At 37.6% G+C, this 22,845-nt stretch overlaps 1 protein-coding gene across 1 annotated transcript in view; it reads right to left on the reverse strand.

Annotated features, from left to right (window-relative positions):
- PELI1 (pellino E3 ubiquitin protein ligase 1) overlaps window positions 1–20,545 on the reverse strand; it is a 58,262-nt gene extending 37,717 nt beyond the window's left edge. Inside the window, exon 1 of the mRNA XM_043603506.1 lies at window positions 20,207–20,545. The gene's annotated coding sequence lies outside the window, so the exon portion shown is untranslated. The remainder of the gene's footprint in view (window positions 1–20,206) is intronic.
- Window positions 20,546–22,845: the final 2,300 nt, after the last annotated feature.

Consider the following 22,845-nt stretch of genomic DNA (forward strand, 5'->3'; position numbering starts at 1 on the left):
ATTTAGAAACTATATTCTAGACTCTAGATACCTGAAAAGATGGTATGCTGTTAAGTCAAGTTCCCTTTTGGGTAATTTCAGCTCAGGCTAAGATTGGGGAGATGAAACTATCAACCAGTTTTCTTCACGCTCAAAACTGAGGACCTATTTGTACCAAAATTGAGATACAAAAGTGGGTGCGTGGGGAGGGGAGAAGTACAGTTTTACAGCCCAGAAAGATAATACTGTCCTATTATGAAATTCCTAAAATTGAGGTTAGTTCAGTAAACATTTACAGGATGCCTACAAGTATCAGGTACAGTGCTAGGAGTTGCAGATACAAAGATTAAATGAGAAATATTTCTTTCTTAAAGGAGGCATTAAAATGAGGAGAAACACTTTTTTCCCCTTTAGAATTTTTCTGATATCCTTTTTTAAAATCATGTAAACAAATACAAGCTTTAGATAAGCAAATATAAGCCAAGAGGCAAATAAAATTATACATGATACACTTCTATGCTTTTAAAACTAAAAGATCAGATTTGCAAAGGTACTTTTTAAAAGTACTGCATACATTTTAATTGCTATCAACATTTCTTTCTTCTTTTCCTCTCAATGAAGGGAAAACATTTTTATAAGACCTCAAAAATTTCCTAAAATTTTACATTTTTAAAACAGTTACAGACTGAATTGAACTAATGTGACAAACCATAATGAATTTTTTAAAAATTCATAATTTGCTTCCATTGCCATCTCTAATTATTGGTGCTAATAATGACTCCTGCTTTTATTGGAGATTTATTGTAGAATATATGATAGTATGTTTAAATTCTACACATATCTTTGAATTTCATATAGCTTACAATTCTCAGCAAGGATCTCCATTAATATTTTCACATATCAACATTTGTCAAACAATGGAACTTTACATAAGTTAACATAATTATTTCTCATATTAGAAATAAACAAGATTGTAATTAACCTATTGTTCTTTCTCTTTGAAGGCCCTGACTCGGACATAAAATTGCTGATATTTGGATCGGTAAGTTTGGTGGACTGTTTTTTTCCTTAACTTTTGACCATAAAGTATTTGGTTTATCACTGTGTTTACTGAGCCCAAATATTTATAAGGACAAATGGTAAAGCTTCCTATTCATTCCAGCTAAATCAATTAGGTCATTCACACATTTACTGAACACTTGCCAAAAGCCCCCCTACCTCTTTTGTGGTATCAATAAAAAGCAATCTTATGATAAAGGTTTATTTTGTTTTGAAAAAAAGCCAAGGTTCTTAAATTCACTGTTACTTTGCAACTCCTGCTTCACTTGCCTTCTACACTGTGTGTAGGTGGAGGAAAGAAACCAAGACATTCAGAACAAAATGTGAACTCAAGGGAAATTTTTAGACAGCAATAAATTGTGAAAATGGCTTAAAACTACTGTCAGAACAATCTTTTTCAGAGAAACATAAATGTAGAAACTTCAGCATACCTTTGACATTCAATGAAAAAGTACTAGGCTCAGAATACCATAAATTTAAATCTTATTTACTCAAACTAATTTGAGCTCTTTGACATGTAACTCAATAAACTGCAATTAAAATCATATTCAAATAGGTTCTGTCTAATCTCTTCTTTAGTACTTCAAAAAAGGACATAACTTCTTAATAACGAAATATATTACTCTTTTTTGTGATTGTGAAAGTGTTCTGCAGTAAATACTCAGAGTATTTATAAATTTCCCAAGACCACTCATTTAAAGTCACACTGTATTTTGGAAAGTCCACTTTAAATGAACAATCTTATATTTGTAAAACACATTAATATATACATAAGAACTAAGCAAATAAATACATTGCTGATTCTAGCAGATGTAGAGTACAGACTAGAATCGCTAATATTGCTGATCCATACACAATCACAGGAATTTCTTTAATGACTAATATTAGAAGATTAATCTAGCACCTTCTAAGGTAATGTATATACTACTAAGTTTTTATTCTTGTCATTGATTACCTCTTGGGAAACAATGTAATTTATGTTAGAAATTATCAACTTTTATTTATACTACAAAGTGTTATTGTGGTGGCTGAAACAGAAAACTTCCCATTTGATATGTCCCAATAAGTTCCATTACTTTTGATTTTTAAGTTTTAAACCATTATCTTTAGGATCCACTATAATTCAAATTCTTCCAGCTTTTCTCTAGATTTAAGATATATAACTTTTTTGACAAAAAAAAAAAAAGAAACAATGCTCAGTAAACAATAGTTGTTTTAATGTTTATCACTATTTACTTGTAAAAAATTCCGATGTTTCAAGATCCATTCGGTATGCCTTTTCCAATCAGGAGGTCCTTCCTTACCCTCTAAACACTTATCCTCATATCCAGCTTTAGATTATAGTAGGTACGATCTTGTGCTATCTCCTATTTGAGCTGAAAATTCCTCTAAGGGAAAAACTGTTTTGCTCATTTTGTAGAACTTAATAATAAAGGAAAAGAAAATTTAAATATATGTTTAAGTTAGATATTGTGAACTCTTCATTTTAATTTGGTGAGTAAAGAATAAATATTTCTATAGTGTTAAGAAATCTAAAAGAGGGGCGCCTGGGTGGCGCAGTCGGTTAAGCGTCCGACTTCAGCCAGGTCACGATCTCGCGGTCCGTGAGTGCGAGCCCCGCGTCGGGCTCTGGGCTGATGGCTCAGAGCCTGGAGCCTGTTTCCGATTCTGTGTCTCCCTCTCTCACTGCCCCTCCCCCATTCATGCTCTGTCTCTCTCTGTCCAAAAAAAAAAAAAAAAAGTTGAAAAAAAAAAAAAAAGAAATCTAAAAGAAAAAACCCTAAAATTTCCTAAATACTATAGAATGGTAAGGCCTTATGGGGATGTTTGTACTTATTCACACATATTAATGTGACATAAGAAAGACATGGAAGGAGGAAAAAAAAAAGGAAGGAGCTAAGGAGCTCTCTAAATGATTAGAGACTGAAATCTAAATATAATTTTCCACTTCATTTCATATTTTTGGTGTTAAAAAGAGTAAAAGTACAATAGTTATTTAATTTTCCTTTTCAGTAATAACTGAGTTTCCATTTTCAGACTAAAATCAGTTCCAGTAATGAATACATAAAGCCTTTGTTAGTGTCCCTCATCACCCCTTACTGCTTCTCCTCTCCCCCAAGGCCCTGAGTATCTAGGGGAGGTTCTTTATGAACTTCTTGTTCTCAAAACCCAGTGTGCTCAAGGCATTAAAGTATTAACCTAGAAAAACACAGAATCTATAAAGACACTGTTGTATATCACAAGAACTAGTTATCAGCAAATTTGATTATTACAGCTAATAGGAAAATTAATAGCATGGTATTTGTTAAAGTAGGACCACATTAAAAAAACTTGATATTCTCAAAGTTCTTCAAAGGTGAAAAGTCTTAGCAATTACCATTTATATATTGCTTTAAAACAGTAATTTGGAAGTGAAATCATATAAATTCCAAATTAGCACTAAATATTAAATTAAAAAAAAAATCAAATTGGTCTTCCTTAGATGAGCCCTAACTCTTAAAATGGAAAAGATACAAACCAGAGTTAAGGACATCTATGTTCTGCTGCTCAGCATACATTCATGCTTCCTATAATATAACGGTATCTTCATTTCCTTTCTGGAAACTACAGTTTATGTGTATCTGGTGGTGTTGATTGTGCCCTCAAACTCGATGGCTGGGCATATGGCTTATTCCCAGACAAGCCAAGCTTCACATTCCCATGGCCACAAGGGGAGTGGGCCAGCCAGTCTGAGCCAGTAAAATGCAATGAGACTTTTGCTGGGGCTTCTGGGAAAAAGATGGTCCCTCTTTCCAGATACAGAGGGCACCTTAAGGATTTAGGGGCTGAAGGGATTAAAGTTATCTTTTGCTCAGGTAGGGCTCCAGAATAAAGCCAACAGGGAGGAAGCAGTGCCAAGAAAAGCACAGAACTTGAGTGTTGACATTATTAAATCCTTGGGTGGAGTCATTCTTGAAGCCATACCTATCCTGGTCCAGTTTACACAAACCAGTAAACCTTTTCCCCTCTTAAGCCAGTTTGAGTGGAGTTTTCTGTCTCAATAGAGTCTTAACTGATATAACAACTATTTTAAGTGTGTTTGTTTCCCTCAAGAGTAAATACAGTAGGTCATAGAATTCAGTTCCAAAAACAAGGTAAAACAGACTCTTCCTCATAAATGATTCTGGTTCAGTCTACTCTCCTTCTCAAAACCCCCTCTCCTTGCTAAGTTCAAAGGCTACAAAAGACTTTTTATCTTCTGCCTTCATATTGTCTTAACACAAAGGAATTTTTTTTTTTTGCCACAAAGAAATAATAAAAAACCAACAATGGAAAAATTATAAGCAATGGAGAAGTGGGGGAGTAAAGCATCTATAGAAACTGTAAATAATAACCAGATGCACTTTTTACTAAAGGCCTAAATGAGAGTCAGGGACTAAACCTTACAAAATTAAGCAGATTCAACTACATACAGAACCTAATACAAAGACCTCAAAATACTAAAATTGAAGTTCCTATTCAAAAAGCAGCTGATAAAATTAAAAGGAAAACTTCCTTGGGAAATTGAAATGTCTTTTAAAAATAGGCAAATAACTACATAATTTCAAAAGAGGTGATCATAATCACAAAAATTACTGATTTTAAGCATACTATGAAATATGACATGTTTTTGAGCTCCCAAGTTATCCTGAAAATATTTAGCAGAACAAGATTTAACAGAGTAATTCACAACAACTAAAGACACTTAAGAGTAATATAAAATTAGTACTCCTACTTCCTAGGGATTTGTGACTTAACTGCTAACAAGAGAAAAAGAAACAATGCATGTGGAATAAAATGGAATTAAAATGCATATCCTTGTGTTTCTCATATCATATTAAAGTGAGCTTTTACCTGCATATTTTACATCTTTTACATTTTAAACACCAGGTATGAGTGCTAGAATGAATTACAATACTCTCATGGTCACAATGAGACCATTAATATGAAGTCTGTGTGCAAGAGGATGAGACAGATTATTATTAGTTGAGATGAAGTACAACAGAGTGGTTAATGGAGTTCTGGAGTCAGACTGTCTATGCTGACTCCTGGTACTGTCATTTAATAGCTGTAAGTCTTGGGCCAACCCTACTGAGGCTCAATTTCCTCACCTGTAAACCTAAGATAATAAGTAATACATTAACATGTACACAGTGCTTATCGTAATAGGTGCCAGGCATTTTTGAAAGAGCTTTATATATTTATTCTTTAACTCCTAATAACGTTCTTGGGAGATGAATAATATCATCTCTGTTTTATAGATGAGGAAACTGAGGCCCAGATCAGTAAGTTACCAGAGGTCATACAGCTAATTAAGTGGTAAGGCTGGCATCTGGAATGGGAACCTGAGAAGTCTTGGTTAAGAGTCGATACTTACAAATAAGCATTATAGTCTATTACCTTTCAATAACATACCATCACCCACCCCAAAGGGTTGTTTTCAAAAGTGTCTAGCACATAGCAACAGCTCAATAAAGATTTATTGTTATAGTTTTTTGACAGTTAATTTCTATTTACTTGAATATTTATATTGTCAATTAGTTTAAAATATTTACTTTAGTATAGAAACTACCTTCTGCAAAAGAAAACTGGGGTGAGGCAGACAACAGTGGAAATTAATTTCTATGAAGGGTAGTAAATAACTCTTCAAGAACTTTTGTAACCAGGTACTCTTGAGGCTTCTGTAAGTTTGACTTTGAGCATGGCAATCTGAGGTAACTTTCAGATATCCATGGAGAGTAAGAAGCAATTATATATACAAGTCTGGAGCTTGGGCTGGAAATATAAACCTGGAAATCTTCAACATACAGATGAAATTACCTAGGGAATGAGTACAGAGTTGGAGAAGAAAGTCTAGAGAAGCACTGAGGAGTTCAAAAATTTAGGAATCTGAAAGAATAGCAGCAGTTCCTGAAAGCGATTTTAAAAAGCAACAGCATCAAGGTGCTGGTGTATGGTGTATGATGTCCTGGAAGTGAAGAAGAATGCTTCAAAAAGTAGGAAGCAATCAACAATGTCAAATGTTGCTGAGAGGTCAAGTAACTAAATACTGAAGAAAGTATCACTAAATTTAGCAATATGGAGACAGTAAGTGACCTCCAGAGGTATTTCAAAAGAATAACAGGATTTTATTAAATACAGTTATATATCTTTTTATCAGGAACAGCAAACTAACATTTGATGTATGTTGATCATTACATTGAGTCTCCCTTCTTCCTACCTCCAGCTCCCATAATGCCCATCCAAGGAAGGCTGTATTGATGAAATATTCCACAATATGAAACTATAGTCTACTGGAATTTTCCTGCATGTTAAGCACAGTAATGGGCACCATGTAAACAAGGAAAACCGAGACTCGTTTTTTGTCCTTAAGAAATGATGTAAAACAATTTAACATCAATGTAATATGGTAAAAGTAGTCTCAGGGCCTCATGGAAACAAAGAATACTCATCCTAGTTTAGGGGTAGGATTAGACTGCTTTATATAAGAACAATATCCAGTCATTCACTTTCTGAGCAGCTGCTATGCACTAGATCCCAGGAACACAAAAACAACAAGCTTAGATCTCTGGATCCACATAACTCATGGTTTAATGAAATGTGTCCAGGTATGTCAAAAGAGAAATTCTAATACAATATGATCAATGCTATAAAAAACATATTACCAAATGTTAACCAAATGGCAGTAAAAAGGCCCAAGACCCTAACCTAAACATGGAAAAGTTGGAGAAAATTCTATAGAACAGTAATATTCAAGATAGGATTTGAAGGGCAAAAAGGCCTCAGCCAGAGAGGTTTATTTCAGGCAGTAACATATGTAAAGGTTCAAAACTGTTTTGAGAACAATGAGAATTTCATTATGGCTTATGCACAGTAATAAAGGGAAGTGAGGGAGAAGCCAGAGGTAGATAAGGGTCAACTATTTAAGGACTTTATAAGATAGAATTTGGACTAGATTTTTAGGAAATGGAGAACCAGAATAGACTGACATAATCATATTTGTTTTTTTCTGACTCTCAAACTTGACAAACTAGACTCATGATTCTACCCCCTGCTCTCACCTATCCTATCCCTAATTTATTTCAGTAAATGGCACCACTATTAACCCAGTAATTGCTCTTACCAGAAACCTGGAAGTCCTTAATAACTCCTTCTCCCTCATCTTCCATATACTGTCTATCACCATGTCCTATCATTTCACTTTTAAAAACCTACTCGAGGTCTTTACACATGCTGTACCCTCAGCCTGGAACAGCACTGTCCTGCTCTTTACCTAGCTGACTCCTCATTCTGGAGATAAAAGCTTAAATGTTAATTCCTTAGAAAGCATTCTCTGACCACCCAATATACAATATAACACAGGTCCCCTTCTGTCATTGTCTCTTAGCACTCTGTTCTGTGTTTACTTATATATTTACTTGTTTTTAATATCTATTGCTCTTCCTAGTCTGTGACTTTCATCAGGAGCTGTCTCATTCTGTTCTCTCACCATACACTCAATGCCTGCAACAGCCTTCTACATAGTAAGGATTTAAGAAATACTGGTTGTAAAAATTAAAAAAAAAAAGAATTTTTAGGGAAGTAACTTTGAAAGCACTATGGAGGATGTGAAAAACACGAGGAGTCTAGAATCAACAAGATCAGATACAAAGAGCCCAGGTGAAAGAGGATAAAGAACCAGGCAAAGGGAATGTGGAAACGAGGATAGAGAAAAGCAGTACCTGAGACACCAAGGTGGAACTGACAAGTTCCTGGCTTGGGCATGTGGAGAGTGAAACATTAAGTTCCATCCGGACTGAAGGAGGCAGAACAGATAGAGAAAAAATAATAAAGAGATCTTTTTGACAATGGCAAGTTTGAAGAATTTGGATTAATATGTCTAGCAGGCAGTTGAAAATTTAAATGTGGCACACAGCAGGGAGGTCCTGGGTTGGGGACAGATCTTTTCTTCTGTTTTTCCACTTCTACAAATCAAGATGCTAGTAAGAATAAAAACAGCTTCCAATTTTTGATCACCTACATCACACTTGACATTGTGCTGAGGGCTTTATATATTATTTCTATTCCTTTCAACAACTCTGTAAGAAGGCATTCAAAGCTTTGAGAGGTTAAGTGAACTAAGTCAACTGTCCAAGGCAGCAAAGCTGCTAATCAGTGGTAGGACTTAAATCCAGTTTTCTTTAAATCAAAGCCTCTTTCAATATACTACCTTCCCTCTAACTTGAATGACCACCTATGAAGTTGGTTCTGGGAAGAGAGAAAAAGCAAACCTAAACGAACTATCAAACTAAGAAAATAGGGAATAAGCCTAGAAAAATGAGGCTTCAAAAATAGGTTTAATGAAATTTCATGTGAAAGAGTCAGAGAAAAAGAAGTGGAGTTAAGATTTGAAGACCCGGGCAGAAGAACCTCAAACCATCATAACTCGTTTATAAAACATGTTCCACGGTACACAGCAGTTAACACACTTGGGAGCCTGTTAAAAACATAGAATTTCAAAGGCTCATCCAGACTTAGAGAATCAGAATATGTATCTCAATATGACCCCCAGATAATCTGCGTAATGCATTAATGTTTGAGAAGGAATGGTCTGAAACCATTACACGAAGACACTAACCAGGTTAGTGTCAAACTTCTAAGTTTGCAGAGCTAGAACACTTCCCTCTCAGTCTAGCATTCATCCTGCTTCGTTATGTGCCCTTCAAACAGACACATCACTTTGAACCTCACTAACCTGAAGCTTTGCCATAGAAACATTTAGGAGTTGAAAGGAGTTTAAATCAAGCCATCACTAACCACTCTGAATGTTTCCACTCCACTAGGGATTTTAAGTGTTCCCATGAATTTTCTCCAGTATTTGTTTTTAACATCACAATGTCTTAGCCCACTGGGGCTGTTTGAACAGGATACTACAGACTGGATGGTTTATAAACAACAGAGATTTATTCCTCACAGTCCTGGAGACTGAGAAGTCCCAGATCAACACTGGCAGATTCGGTGTCAGGTGAGGGCTTGCTTCCTAGATGGTCATCTTTTCACTGTGTCCTCACACTTACAGAAGGAGTGAGGGATCTCACTGGAGTCTTATGGTCACTAATCTCATTCATGAGGGCTCTGTCCTCATGACCTATCCCTTCCCCGAAGGTCCTACCTCCAAATACCATCATATTAGGGATTAGGTTTCAACACGTGAATTTTGGGGGGACGCAAACATTCAGTCTATGGAATTACACAAAACATTAACATGCCATCTCTGACTACATAGAATTCTTAATTCACAGAGTAAGTTTCAATTCTGAATGTCCAATGTGAAAAAACAGTAAAGACTCAGAAAGAGACAGACTGTCTGTTGGCAAGTCATTTAAGCTCATGGAATCATGGAAATGGAAGGGACTTTATAAGGTTGAGGTGACAGACTTCATCTAGAATGCCAACTATACAGCTGCTGACAGTGCAGCACCAAAAAGGGAGTATGAAGCTGGGATGGGGTCAGCTATTAGCTATATCTACCAGGGACTGGCTCCAAAGAGGGCAATCATAGGGCAAGCTGCTGACCTTGTAAAGATGAGGAAACTAAAGCCCAGAGAGGTTAAATTAAATATATGAGATGCATACTAAATAAACGGACCAGAACTCTAAGTCTCTTAGCTTCTGATATAGTGGTTTTTATCCTGAATCCTCCTGCTGTTCCTCTCTGATACATTTATTCAATATAAAATCCTTTAAATATAATAGGAAAAATAAAACCAACTAAAAATTAACTGAGAACAAACAAGTCCTCATAATTTCAAGTCCTGTAACAAAGACTTACATGCAAGTACATTCAGAGATTTAAATGAAGTCCACAAGCTCTAGGTTGTATCACTGTGATCAATGAAGGATCTCTGACTCAGATTGTTTTCTGACAATTTTACTTCATGGTGAGTTTTTCCATGTGACACTTTTTCTTTAGAGTTTAGCCATGATGACTCAGGGCACCTAGATGCTATGAAGGAGCTTTCAATTTAAGAAGTAGGAGGAGAATGAGGGGGCATATTGAATCATTAACATCCTACTCAGTTCTGACATCTAGCAAATCCTTTTTTGGAAGCCATTTTAAAGAGCTTCAGGAGGCAAATCCTGGCTGAAGACTTTAAAGACTGGTCTTTAAGTGCTGAACTACATGCAAATTAACTGGCATACAATTTCTAAAAGAGGCATAACCAAGAAGCTTTAGCAAAATGTGATTTTCTTTTTGTTTACTAAGTATCAGTGATGAATTATAAAAAAAGGTTTGGTGTCACTGAAGTAACAGATACGCTCTAGGATGAAGAGTTTAAGACACTAACTCAAAATTCACTGCTCCTTTGGTGAACTGGAAAAACTTAGTTCAAGGCTTGAATCATCCCACTTTAATGAAAATTACAGTAAAGCAGTTAAGTAAATTTAAAAAGCTTTCAGATACATGAAGCTTGTCTATATGACTGTGGTTTCTAATCAGAAGCAACCACTACTTTATAAAAGAAACCCACATCAACACACATTTTCTCATGAATGATAAACGTAACTAGTTTTGTAATTTGGAAGTTTTGGTCCTTTGGTAAATTTAAAGAATAGTAGTGAGAAACAATTCAAAGGAAAATCCATTATGTTAACTGTAATCTAAAATTAAAGAAAATCAGCTTTTAGTGCTTCCAGTACATGTAGCTCATTAAACTTGGCATAACCCAGAAGAACATGAGGTACTGTGGATATTACCTGCCAAGAACCAGGAATCCAACACTAAGGTTTTGAGGAACCAGCAAAGCACCTCCAATTGTTTTCACTTATTGTTAAAAAAATAAAGTTAATGGTGCCTTCTAAAGATTAAGCCAACTGATATGCTGAAACTACAATGAGCATTTAAAAACTGGCAACAAATCAGGGCCAATCACCTTATAATTCATTCCACAAAAGGACAGGGAAGTTATTAACTTGTTTACCACATTACTGATTTTTCTATCTTTTCCTCTTAACTGTCAAAAAGCATCTTAACTTAAGTTCAGACAGTTTCTCCAAAGCCATTTATGATTAACTATTATTACAATGATGATGAAATCCCTGATTGAGGTTTTTGGAAAAGACAACATATACCAAGAGCTGAAAACAGCACTTGAAATTCCACTAGGCTAATAATTCTATCAAATTTTGCTAGTTTAGGTATAGGTTCTGGATGGATGCAGAATTAACTCATGAAGCTCTCAAACCAATGACTTTACTACTGTTTCCTACATTATTCATTTCAAAAAGTGCTATATCCTCTGTGTCACACAGTTATCTATTAGTGCCTCGCTGATGGAATATACCATCTCTCCACTGTAACACACCCACACACAAAAAGGGAGAAAGGAAAGTTAAAAAGAAGCTAAATAGGCAAGACAAAAAGAGGATGAGTGTTATATTTGTCATGAATGTTATATTTGTTACTCCTTTTGAAGTATATAAAAGTACTCCTTTTATATTTGTGAAGACCCTGAATTCATTCCAAGCCCACTTTTAAGTATAAAAATGGCAGACGTGTAGAAAACATGACAGAAGAACAATGGGCACTAAAGCAAGTAAAGAAAGATAAACAAAGCCAGTGACAAAGTGAGGAAGAGATGAAAGTAAGAGAGAGGTGAAGTGAGAGAGGCAGAAATATGGAATACACGTATCTTGCAAAGCACAAGTTGAAAAAACCCTGGAAGCTGATGCTGCAAAAATCTACAGAGCTTAAGTAATAGACTGAATTTTCAAATAATTCTTCCTTACTGTTAATTAGCATCATCATCATTATTAATATTATCAATTCATCATTATTATTATTTCCCAAAATAAGTACAGGCTTTATCATGGTCACAAAGTTTAAGCCACCATGAAATTTAAGACGTACCTTTTACAAAGCAACTTTTTTTCTTGAAATGGAAGCTATACATTAATTTATACATTTTATCTATTTATACTTAATTTATACATTTTTATACTCTACTTAATTTATACATTTTATCTATTAAGTAGATCCAAGTTACAAGAATTATCCATGGTCACGTTTACTATTTTGTGAGAGACGATTTTTTTCTTTCCTTCCTTCCCTTCCCCTCCCCCTTTCTCTTCCTTGTCCATCATAAGTTATTTATTTCACAAAAATGGAAATGAAACACTGACTCATAATCCTACCAACAAATCAACAGACTGAAAGCTATTTCTAAAATGAGCCACACATCAGTATGGTCCCATCACAGAATTTCAAAGTCCTTCATGAAAAAACTATTATTATTTTATTATATTTTACAGATGAATCAAAGATAGCTTGGAAATACCTTCAGAATTAATGGAAAGCCCAAGAATTAAACATGGGCTCTGTGTTCATGCTAACAGGCTAGTGTTTAAACTATATTAAACAGGGGTGCCTGGGTGGCTCCATCAGTTAAGCGATCAAATCTTGATTTCAGCTCAGATCATGATCTCACCATTTGTGAGATCAAGCCCCGCATCCGACTCTGTGCTGATGGCGTGGAGCCTCCTTGGGGTTCTTTCTCTCCGCCCCTGCCCAACTCATGCTTGCTCTCTCAAAATAAATAAGTAAACAAACCAAAAAAAAAAATACATTAAATAATCTAGCCTACCATCTCAATCTTAGTAGTAATATACAGTATATGAAGAAACGTTCTGGCTATCTACTTATATGTACATATACACATATATATACACCAAGAGGACCAATGAGTGAGTTAAAGAAATTAAAGAATTTTCTGGGGTGCCTGGGCGGCTCAGTCAGTTAAGCGGCCGACTTCGGCTCAGGTCATGATTTCACGGTCTGTGAGTTCAAGCCCCGCGTCGGGCTCTGTGCTGACATCTCAGAGCCTGGAGCCTGTTTCAGATTCTGTGTCTCCCTCTCTGTGACCCTCCCCTGTTCATGCTCCATCTCAAAAATAAATAAATGTTAAAAAAAAAGTTAAAAAAAAAAAACCAAATAAATAGAAATTAAAGAATTTTCTGAAAAATGTTCAAAACAGGGAGTTTTGTTAAAGTATTCCTTATACTGTTATGTACTTATATTCTTAGTGGTCACTTTATGCAGTTTATTTTATTTTATGAAAACATTTTTTTTTCAAGTAATCTCTACACCAATGTGGGGCTCAAACTCACAGCCTTGAGATCGAGAGCTGCATGCTCTACTGACTGAGCCAGCCAGTCACCCCTGGAATTTATTATATATTAAAAAATTCTCAAATTCTACCTAATCCCATTAAATCCTATATATTATTGGTTAAAGATACAGAAGAAAATATTGTACCCTCCTGTTATGCATAGTTAACTAAAAAAAAAAAATGGTTTTCTTTATTATTCAATGTTATCCATAAAGTAAAAATCATTGAAATAAGTTTAGTTTCTTAGTTTGGAAAACTTATTCCTAGAAAAAATGAAAATCACTTATCATTTTAAATCATTTAGTGTCAAATCATTCAAAACTAGAAATCCCTACATGTATACTGTCCTATCAGTAGAAGATTTTTAAAGTCCATATTCATGCAGGGTTTTTTTGAGGGAGTCTTTCAAACGTTTGAAGGATGGGTTCAATTTTTCTGTAACAATCAAGATTTAAATACAGTTCTTTATGGGAAATCATTATGTTCTGGAAGCAACTATTAATCTGAGAAATGAAGCATGAATATAAGACTTGAGAGCCAGATTAGTCTCTAACACTAAATGTGTGCTGGTCTTTCAATTCTCCTAGTGTATGCCATAGCAACAAGAAAGTTATACAACTTCATTACATTATAAATGCCATCTCTTCAGTCTTAGATGCCTGACACAGAAACTTATCTGCAGTGACTGTTTTGAGTGGTTAATTATTAAGAAGTATGTATAGTCTTGTGTGTATGTATATGTATGTGTTTCAATGCACCAGACAAAACACAAATATCTAAATGAGTGTAATAGTCTCTTCCATATCAGTCACTCTCAGAGGTTAGATCCTTATTCCAAATGATGCTACAATTGTCCACAACATTATTGAAACTCCTTTTCAGTCTATGGGTAGACCTGATTTTTAAGAAACCATAATTGCCTTCTTAAAGAGGATCTGAATTTTAGAAATAGCCTGAAGTTATTTCTTATTTTCTTTCCGTCTTTCTTTCTTTCTGTCCTCTCTGAGTCATATCTGATAAATGAAGTATCATGTCCTTATACCTCCTTTTCCCCTAAAAACACGGGGCAAATATATAGTACTGAGCTATTTTCATGTGTGGCTCTTAAATTGGCTTAAAAGGCAATTACCAAAATAAAAAAAAAGTAGTTCCAAAAATATTTTGAGTAATGCTAGTATCATTGAAGTAAGTGTATAGATAGCTCCCAGGGTGACTAAAGTAGACATATTTTAGGTAAGTATAAACTAAATGTCCTTACTTTAAAGCAAGGATAGATAATTAACCAGGCCCCACACAATCTGGTCTCCTGGCCCCTCCCTTTACCTTTCTGACCCTATCTCCGGCTACTCTCTCATTCTAACCCAGCCACACTGGTCGTCCTGTAGTTTCTTGCACAGTCAAGATCCTCTACCTCAGGGCCAAGGTACATGCCCTTCTCTGTGCCTCCGCCCTGCTCCAGGATTATCTGCGAGGCTTACTCCCCCTCACCTACCTCAGGTCTTTCTCAATGAGGTGTGTTCTGCCATGCTCCTCCCATCCCATACTCACATCCCACCTGGTCCCTTTTCCCCTTCTCTATCTTCTCCCGTGTGTGTGTGTGTGTGTGTGTGTGTGTGTGTGTGAGACACTGTTCATTACAGAAATTTTCAAACATACACAAAAGTAGAGAGAATATGAGAAATCTCAGGTATCCATCATCACCTTCAACAACTCTCAACACATGGCCAATCTTGTTTCATCAATGCTCCTCTCCCCTCCAAATTATTTTGGAGCAAAAATCCAGACATGATATTTTAATTAATAAAGACACTAGATCCCTAAAAGTTAAGGCCGCTTGTTTAAAACCCAGAATACATTATCACACCTACAAAAATTAACAATTCCTTTTAATCAAATATTCAATGTCCACACTTCCCCTATTTTTCATAAATACCTTTTTACAGTTCGCTTGCTCAAAGCAGGATCTAACTAAGGTCCATATACTGCATTTAGTGGATATGTCTCTGAAGTCTCTTTTAATCTTAGAGCTTCCTCTCCCTTTCTTATTTCTCATTTATTTCTTGAGGAAATGAGTTCATTTATCCTTAAAACATGAAATTTTTAATTTATTTTATTGCCTGTGTCTCAGAGCTTTTAATTTTAATTTGCGTGAATGGTATCAGCATCTAGACCAGTGCCTGACCCATAAAAGACAACCAATAAATACTTACTGAATGAATATTTGGCGTTCATGCCAAAAGTCCACTGCCCACCCAACAGCAGAAACTGCTAATCACAGCACTCTTTCCTGTTGAGTCTGAACTAGGACTCCCAGTTTTCTAAATATAGTCCAGGGAGCCACCACCAAGCAATCAGATTTGGTACCCAAAGTGAAATCTATTTGCTGTCCCTGCTTTACCTCCCTCCTTTCAAAATAAGTGTACTTCCATCTCCAAAACAGATTCAATGGCCCCTGTATGTTGAAATTTAGCTAAAGTTTAGCATAATAAATGACTGTATTTCTTGTCAAGAATGTGTAAACATTTCTTAGCTTATTTTAGACAATTTAGGGGAGAGAGCATATTGTAGCCAAAAAATGATACAAAAAGAAACCGCAGAAGATGGTGGGAAACTAGGGGTAATACATATTTTTAGAATTAGCAACATCCCAAGAGGTTCATTATAGAAGAAAAATCAGTAATAAATTCTTTGAAAAGGAAGTAGATTACATGTGTATTGAATTTGGAACTTTTTTTTTAAACTACAGGAATGGTCAAGAATAACAAATGTCATAATTTTCTCATTTACAGGCAACAACAACATATTCTATTTTTCTGTAAACGGTATTTTGAGGTGTATAAAAGTCTTACAGAGGTAATGCAAATAGTACTATATAAAATTCTACTTCTCTGAAACAGTTTATTGTGGCAAAAAAAATTCTAAAACATCATGTATACGTTCTGAAAAAATAATCACATCTTCTTAGACTTATTTACAATTCATTTCTCTTAAATTACCTAACAAATCTCTTTTCCTCAACTTTATTTCTGAAGGAAGCTATGGTAATTGAAAGGCTCCAATCAGATGTTCATGTTTCGATTACTTATTTCTATTTAAAAAGAAAAAAAAATCAGAAATTCCCCGATGTTCACTCAAGAAATCTTTTTTTTTTTTCCCAATGTTTATTTATTTTGCAGAGACAAGAGACAAAGCGTGAGCTTTGTAGAGAGGGGTAGAGAGAGGGAGACACAGAATCCAAAGCAGGTTCCAGGCTCTGAGCTGTCAGCACAGAACCCAACATGGGGTTCAAACTCAGGAACTATGAGATCACGAGCTGAAGTCGGATGCTTAACCGACTGAGCCACTCAGGCACCCCTCACTCAAGAAATCTTGTACTTTCTCTTTATTACTTGCAAAGTAATGCAGCAATAACAACAAAAATTATGTAGGGTCTACTAAGGGTAACATGTTAAACAATTATTTTCAACCTCTGGAAAGAAAAAGAAGTGGTCTTTCAAGATAATGTAAGAAAAAGCTAGTGGCATAACTTGAAATTATATCTAGTTCTTTCAGTGACCAATATTTCTTGTTCTGAGATTTCCATACATTAGCGTGGGGAAAATCTTCTCTGGCAGAGGCTAAACTTAAAGAAAAACAATGACCGCCTCCTCCCCCACTACCACATGTGTAAAAAAAAATCTCCAACAACCCAAATCCCTTGAAAGAATGATTTCTATTTACTTTCCTTGTGTAACATATTTAGAGGAAATCTGGAAAAGATGGCTAGAAATCTATAAACAGAAACTGCTAAGTGGAATTCACTGTTTATAGACTTTAGCTAGAATTTTGTCCCTTATATAATGCCAGGAATCTTTTATATTGTACTTTTTAAAAACATCTTCATCAGGTTTCTTTCTGTTGATTTTCTTCTTCCTTCTTTCAACTGGCTTTTAAATTTGTTTTATTCTCTTCAATGAAAAGACATAAACGTAACTTTTGGAATAACATGATTTTCTCCAAAGAAAGTCCTGGAACCAACCATCTTAATGCCATCATATACCTGACGTTTTGAAATTTTAATATACACTGCATAGCTAAAATATATGTAATAAAATAATCCATACAAGCCTTTCTGATTTCATAAATACTAGGATAGCTTTATACTGATGTGCAATGGCAAGATGTATGTGTGTGAGAATGTTAGAAAGATAGTTTTCAGGGCACCTGGGTGGCTCAGTAAGTTAACCATCTGACTCCTGATTTTGGGTCAGGTCATGATCTCTCGGTTCATGGGTTTGAGCCCAGCTTTGGGCTCTGTGCTGGGGCTCAGAGCCTGCTTGGGATTCTCTCTCTGCCTCTCCCCTGCATGTGCTCTCTCTCTCTCTCAAAAATAAATAAATAGACATTAAAAAGAAAAAAAAAAAGATAGTTTTCAATTCTGAGTTTGGGCTTAAAATCTTTATTAGCTCCAGAAGTTTCTGTGTGCAACCAGTTGTTCACAAAGCAGAATTGGCATAGAAAGTCCTTATCATCTGACCCACCGGACAGTATTAATGTGGCACATTCTAAATGACAAGACTCTGAACATACAAGTGACATTACGACAACCTGAAAAGAAGCTGAAACGACGTCAAAGAGCAATGTACGGAGGCTTCCCCTTGAAACGTGCCTGTGTAGCATTTGGCAGTACCAGACTCAGTTCCCTACCCTGTACTTTTCTGCCATTACTTTAAGGGGTCCCAAAGATATCAGGAAACCCACAGTGCCAGCCTTGGCCAGTCGACACTAACTTCTGCCTTTGGACTCCACTGATTGAGCCAAGAGGTCCTGTTAGTAGCTTCCTTTAAAGTACAAACGCCTCTGGTAAATTTGGTTTGTAAAAGCTACAGAAAAAAGTTCATCGTAACCAACTGCAAGGTCACTGAAATGACAATTTTAAAGAGAGCACAGATTCTTCCCCTTCCCCCCAAATCTGTCACTAAGGCACAATTTCTAGCTTTTTTTCAAGTCAATAAGTACTACTATTATTGCATTACAGCACCTCTAAAACATTAATGAAAACCCGAGTGAACGTTTTCTCTTTAAAGTGTCAATTTATTAGATGAGGCATTAAAACCACTCCACTACATGCAACTTTCCGTACATTTAACTGTTCTACTTCCAATCGTTTGCTTTCAACTGAAGATCTCTTTAAACATCCCACAGGATGGGGACAGGTTAGAGGATTTGGGAGAAAAATCAAAAAAACAAACGTCTCACTTTCTTTTTCTGATGGAACCCCCAGGATCTAAAATCTGGGGGCAACTGTATCACAAAAAATTAAATTCAACAGTAATAGGTAAAAGTATTCACTACAGTTCTGATCATTATTCATCTCAAGAAATAAATAGTAGAAATGATGCTTCACTTAAATTTTTGGTACCATCCAGTTTGGTTCAACTACCAAAAATAAACTTGTCCTCAGAATTAAGCATTCTCTTCCAGAAGAGGCTGTTGGTGTGAATAAAAAAAAAAACAAAAGGAATTCATATGATCTATTTGTACAATAAAGACAATGTTTTGCGACGTAAATTTGATCACTTTGAGAAAACATTTCCTGTTTTAAAGAAAACATCATAAGCTCAAGCAGAAGAACCAAAGAAACTAAACCTTCTCCACAATTCAAAAATTTAAATTCACACTACAATTCAAATTTAAAAACAAACAAACACCTTACATCTCTCCTCAGTTATAATACATATTCAAAGTAGAAAAAGACAAAGCCAGTTCTGAAACAAAAGATCAGCTGCTATGAAAACAAAATAACATTTTTGCAGAGAAGGAAAAGTACACAGCTATGAACCAAAACAAACAGATGACCTTTTCATACACTTAAAGCTTCAGTTCTTTGCACATCGAGTACCTTATGGGTAAAATGCTCACTCAATTATTTGTTAACATACTGTTTGATGATTAAACGATGGGAAGGCTGTTGATGCTGTTAAAACCAAGATACATCTCCTCGTGTGTAGTGATTAAAATCTGTCAAATTCACATAAAAAAAAAAAAAAAAAGAAAAACCCTCTGTCCTCCTGCTCCCCCACCACTGCACTCTTGCCTCATAAAAGACCTGCATGTACAAAAATAAAAGTAGATGGTGGGGTGGGTTTATGATTTACAGTATTTTCCACACTCAAAGCATTTTTCAAGAGTCCTTTGAGGTTTTAAGATTCAAACACTATGCAAGAATTATTGTTTGAACTACCTAACAATTACCCAGACTTCTTTTAGACTTCAGTTAACCTTTAACTAAAATGAGCATCTATAACTTTTCCACGGGGCATCGGAGAACGAGTTCTTACTCATAAATGCTTTCAGGTCCTCAGACACCAGGCGCGGTGGAAGATGAAGAGTATCCATCAATTAGAGAGCTCTTCCGGACCTCAGTTTACCCACTTAGGAATACGGGCGTATTAACTTGTTTCGTGGGGACCACGAAGGTGTAATTAATTAGTGTTTCTAAACGCTCTGAGATCCAGAGATGAAAGGAAATTCGAGAGACACGCAGAGAAGATGACAATAATCACAACAATAAAAAGAATGACTAACTTGGAAGTCTGTGTTATGTAAGGAAGGAGAAAGAAGTTAGCAGATTCGCACAAACAAAAGAAAAGCCCACCGCCCCCTTTGTTTCTCTTTCATTTCCCTTTTCCTTCCCGCCCCCGCGGAGCTCCCCTCCCGCAGCAGGCGGCCCCGCGCGGGGCGCGGGGCTCGGACTTGGCCGCCGCGCGCGGGGCTCCGAGGTGGAGGGGGAGGGCGCGCTGGGCCGGCTCCTGACAAAGGCGCTTCCTCCTGCGAGGGCGCGGGATGCGGGAGCCGCAAACTCCGTTCCCGGCCGCCTCGAGCGCGGGGGCGCGCAGGCGGGCGGGGAGAGCCTGCCGGCCGCCCCCGGCAACCGCCGAGGAAGTTGCGCGCCCGCCTTGCCCGCACCCCTCGTTGGCCTCGCCACCATCCCTTCCGTGGCCCGCCGCGGCCGCACTCACCGGACAATTGCTGGTGGCCGCAATCCAGCACGGCCCCGAGACCCGGAGCGAGGGGGTGAGAGGTGTGCGTACGCGAGGAGCGCGAGCAGACAGCCCAGCGTTCTGCCGCCGCCTTCTACACGAGCCGGCCAAGCCCCGCGAGGGAAGTTGGCCGCGGAGCCGAGCGCTGAGGAGCCGCGGGCGGAGGGAGAGGCACGGAGCCCGCTTTGTGGTGCGCTTCCGAAGGGCTCGAGGCAAAACCGAACGCGCGGCGCCGCTGGTGCTGCTGGTGGAGGCGGCGGCCGCGGCGGCGCCCCCCGACGGTCCCTCCGCCTCACACCGCTCTGGGTCACTGACACACACTCGGAGGGAGGGGAGGGGACTAGCAGGAGGGCGGGGCGGGGGGGAGGAGACAAGGCAGGGCCACAGCGGGAGGCGGTGACGCGGCACCGAGTGGTCTCTTGGGAGTTGTAGTTCTCCGACTGAAGAAAAAAGGGATACATCGTGGTTGAGGAAGCGTCCCGGCTCTCACTGCACTGCGCATGCTCGGGGAGAGGCTCAGCCCCCTGCTGTTACTATGGTCACCGACACACTGAGGAAGAGAACGTGTTCTTTGCTGCTGCTGGCTGAACAAGGGCCTTCTTGTCTTAAGGTGCTGTTAGGAACCCCGCCCTCAGCTAGTCCTTCCTACTTCGCTCCACCCCCAACTTCTAACCTCACCAGTCACAAGTGCCTACTGAAGTCTGACTTCCTGTCGGTATTTCGGTCTTCCCTCCTGCCTGATTTTCTGTCACAAATACCCATTTCCCTCCCTTCCCTCAAACGAGTCCTCTCTGCCTTAAATTCAAGTTTGTTTTTTACCTAAGACTTGTAGAGATGTAGTTGCTTCCAGTAACTGAACAATTAAGTGATAACTGTTAAGAACATCCACTGTCAGAATCCCATAATGTTTTCACCTAATTAGTCACATCAAACTTTAAGGCCAGCAAAGGTAAAAGTTCAGGATATTAAGGATATTTCACTTGCTTGGTGTAAAATAATCCAGACTGGATTATTTTGAGGCCTATGACTTTTAAGAAATATTCATAAATTCAAAAGATATGGGAAGTTGAAAATGGTTCACTTTTTACATATATTGGCAAACTTTCATTTGGCAGTAACAAAAGTCTGAACCAAGGTCTGAGTATGCTGTTGGGCTGGTCAGCTAAGTCTACACCCATACAGGGCACCCAGGTGTGAATAGGTGGTGGAGGAGGGTGATGAAAGGCAGTACACAGTTACTGGATCTCAGAAGAACTACAGGCAACCTGTCCCAAACTCTTTTGGTTTCCTTCTCTGCCTGTCTAGAAACCCATACCCTGGAAGAGACAAATTAATGTTTATAAATCAGAAACACATGTAAAGGAAGAAAAATTGAGGTTTTCAAATAGAATCGAAAGATCAGAAATCCTTGTGTTTGTAGACCACATAAGTACTCATTTAAAAAACATTTACTGAGTTGGGGCGCCTGGTGGCTCAGTCGGTTAAGCGTCCGACTTCAGCTCAGGTCATGATCTCACGGTTTGTGGGTTCGAGCGCCGTGTCGGGCTCTGTGCTGACAGCTCAGAGCCTGGAGCCTGCTTTGGATTCTGTGTCTCTCCCTCTCTTGGCCCTTCCCCTGCTCATGCTTTGTGTCTCTCTGTCTCTCAGTGATAAATAAACGTTAAAAAAAAATTTAAAAACAACAGCAACAAAAAACATTTACTGAGTATACTCCATCCCAGGCACTTTATTCTCAGAAATGGAGATACAAGAATGTGAAGGAAACATTCCTTGTTTTCAAAGTGCTTGCTGTGCAGAGAGGAGACAGGTAAATAAATGGACTCATTGTGACAAATACCATAACAGGAAAGCACATCAGGTGCTTTGATACACAGCTGCCCCAGACTCAAGCAATGTCGGGAGATGCTTCCAAGAACATTTGAACTTGAAGATGACTACCAGTTAGTATGTTTGTGTGTTTTGGTAGAGGAAGGGGAAGAGAGAAATGGGCGGGAGCATTTAGGAGTGGAGGTGGAGGGCAACAAGAGCAAAGCACTAGAGGCACGAGACCAAACAGTGTTTTGGTTCAGTAAAGAGTTCGGCATTGCTGGTAGAATAGGGTTGAGGGAGTGGTGAGAGGAGAGACAGAAAAGGTAAGGGAGACAGCTTAGATCATGAAGAATCTTATACAATATGCTAAGGAATGTGAACTCTTTTCTGGAAGCAATGGAAACTCATGCCAGGATTGTAAGCAGATGAAATGTTGATTAAGCTATGTATTTTAGAAATGAATTTTATGCATTTAAAAAAAGATGAGAGCCTGAACTAAGACATTTTCAGTCTCAAGAGACAGAACTCAAGGGTAATCAGACACTATTTAAGAGATAGAATTAATAGAACCTAGTGAGCAATTGCCTGTGTTTGGGGGTGAAGGGTGAAGGAGAGTTATCAATTATGATGCTTTTGGTTGCAAGCAGCAAAAACTCACTCTAACTGGGTTAACCAATAAACCAATATTACCTGTCTAGATAGAAAGCCCAGTGAAAAGGTGGGCTATGGAGCTGAATGATTCAGCAGTTAAATGATGCCATTAAGGACATGTTTCTCTCTTGTTTTGTTGCTTTTCCATCCTTAATATT

This window comes from Prionailurus bengalensis, chromosome A3 (genome assembly GCF_016509475.1).
Source record: "Prionailurus bengalensis isolate Pbe53 chromosome A3, Fcat_Pben_1.1_paternal_pri, whole genome shotgun sequence".
Classification (NCBI taxonomy): domain Eukaryota; kingdom Metazoa; phylum Chordata; class Mammalia; order Carnivora; family Felidae; genus Prionailurus; species Prionailurus bengalensis.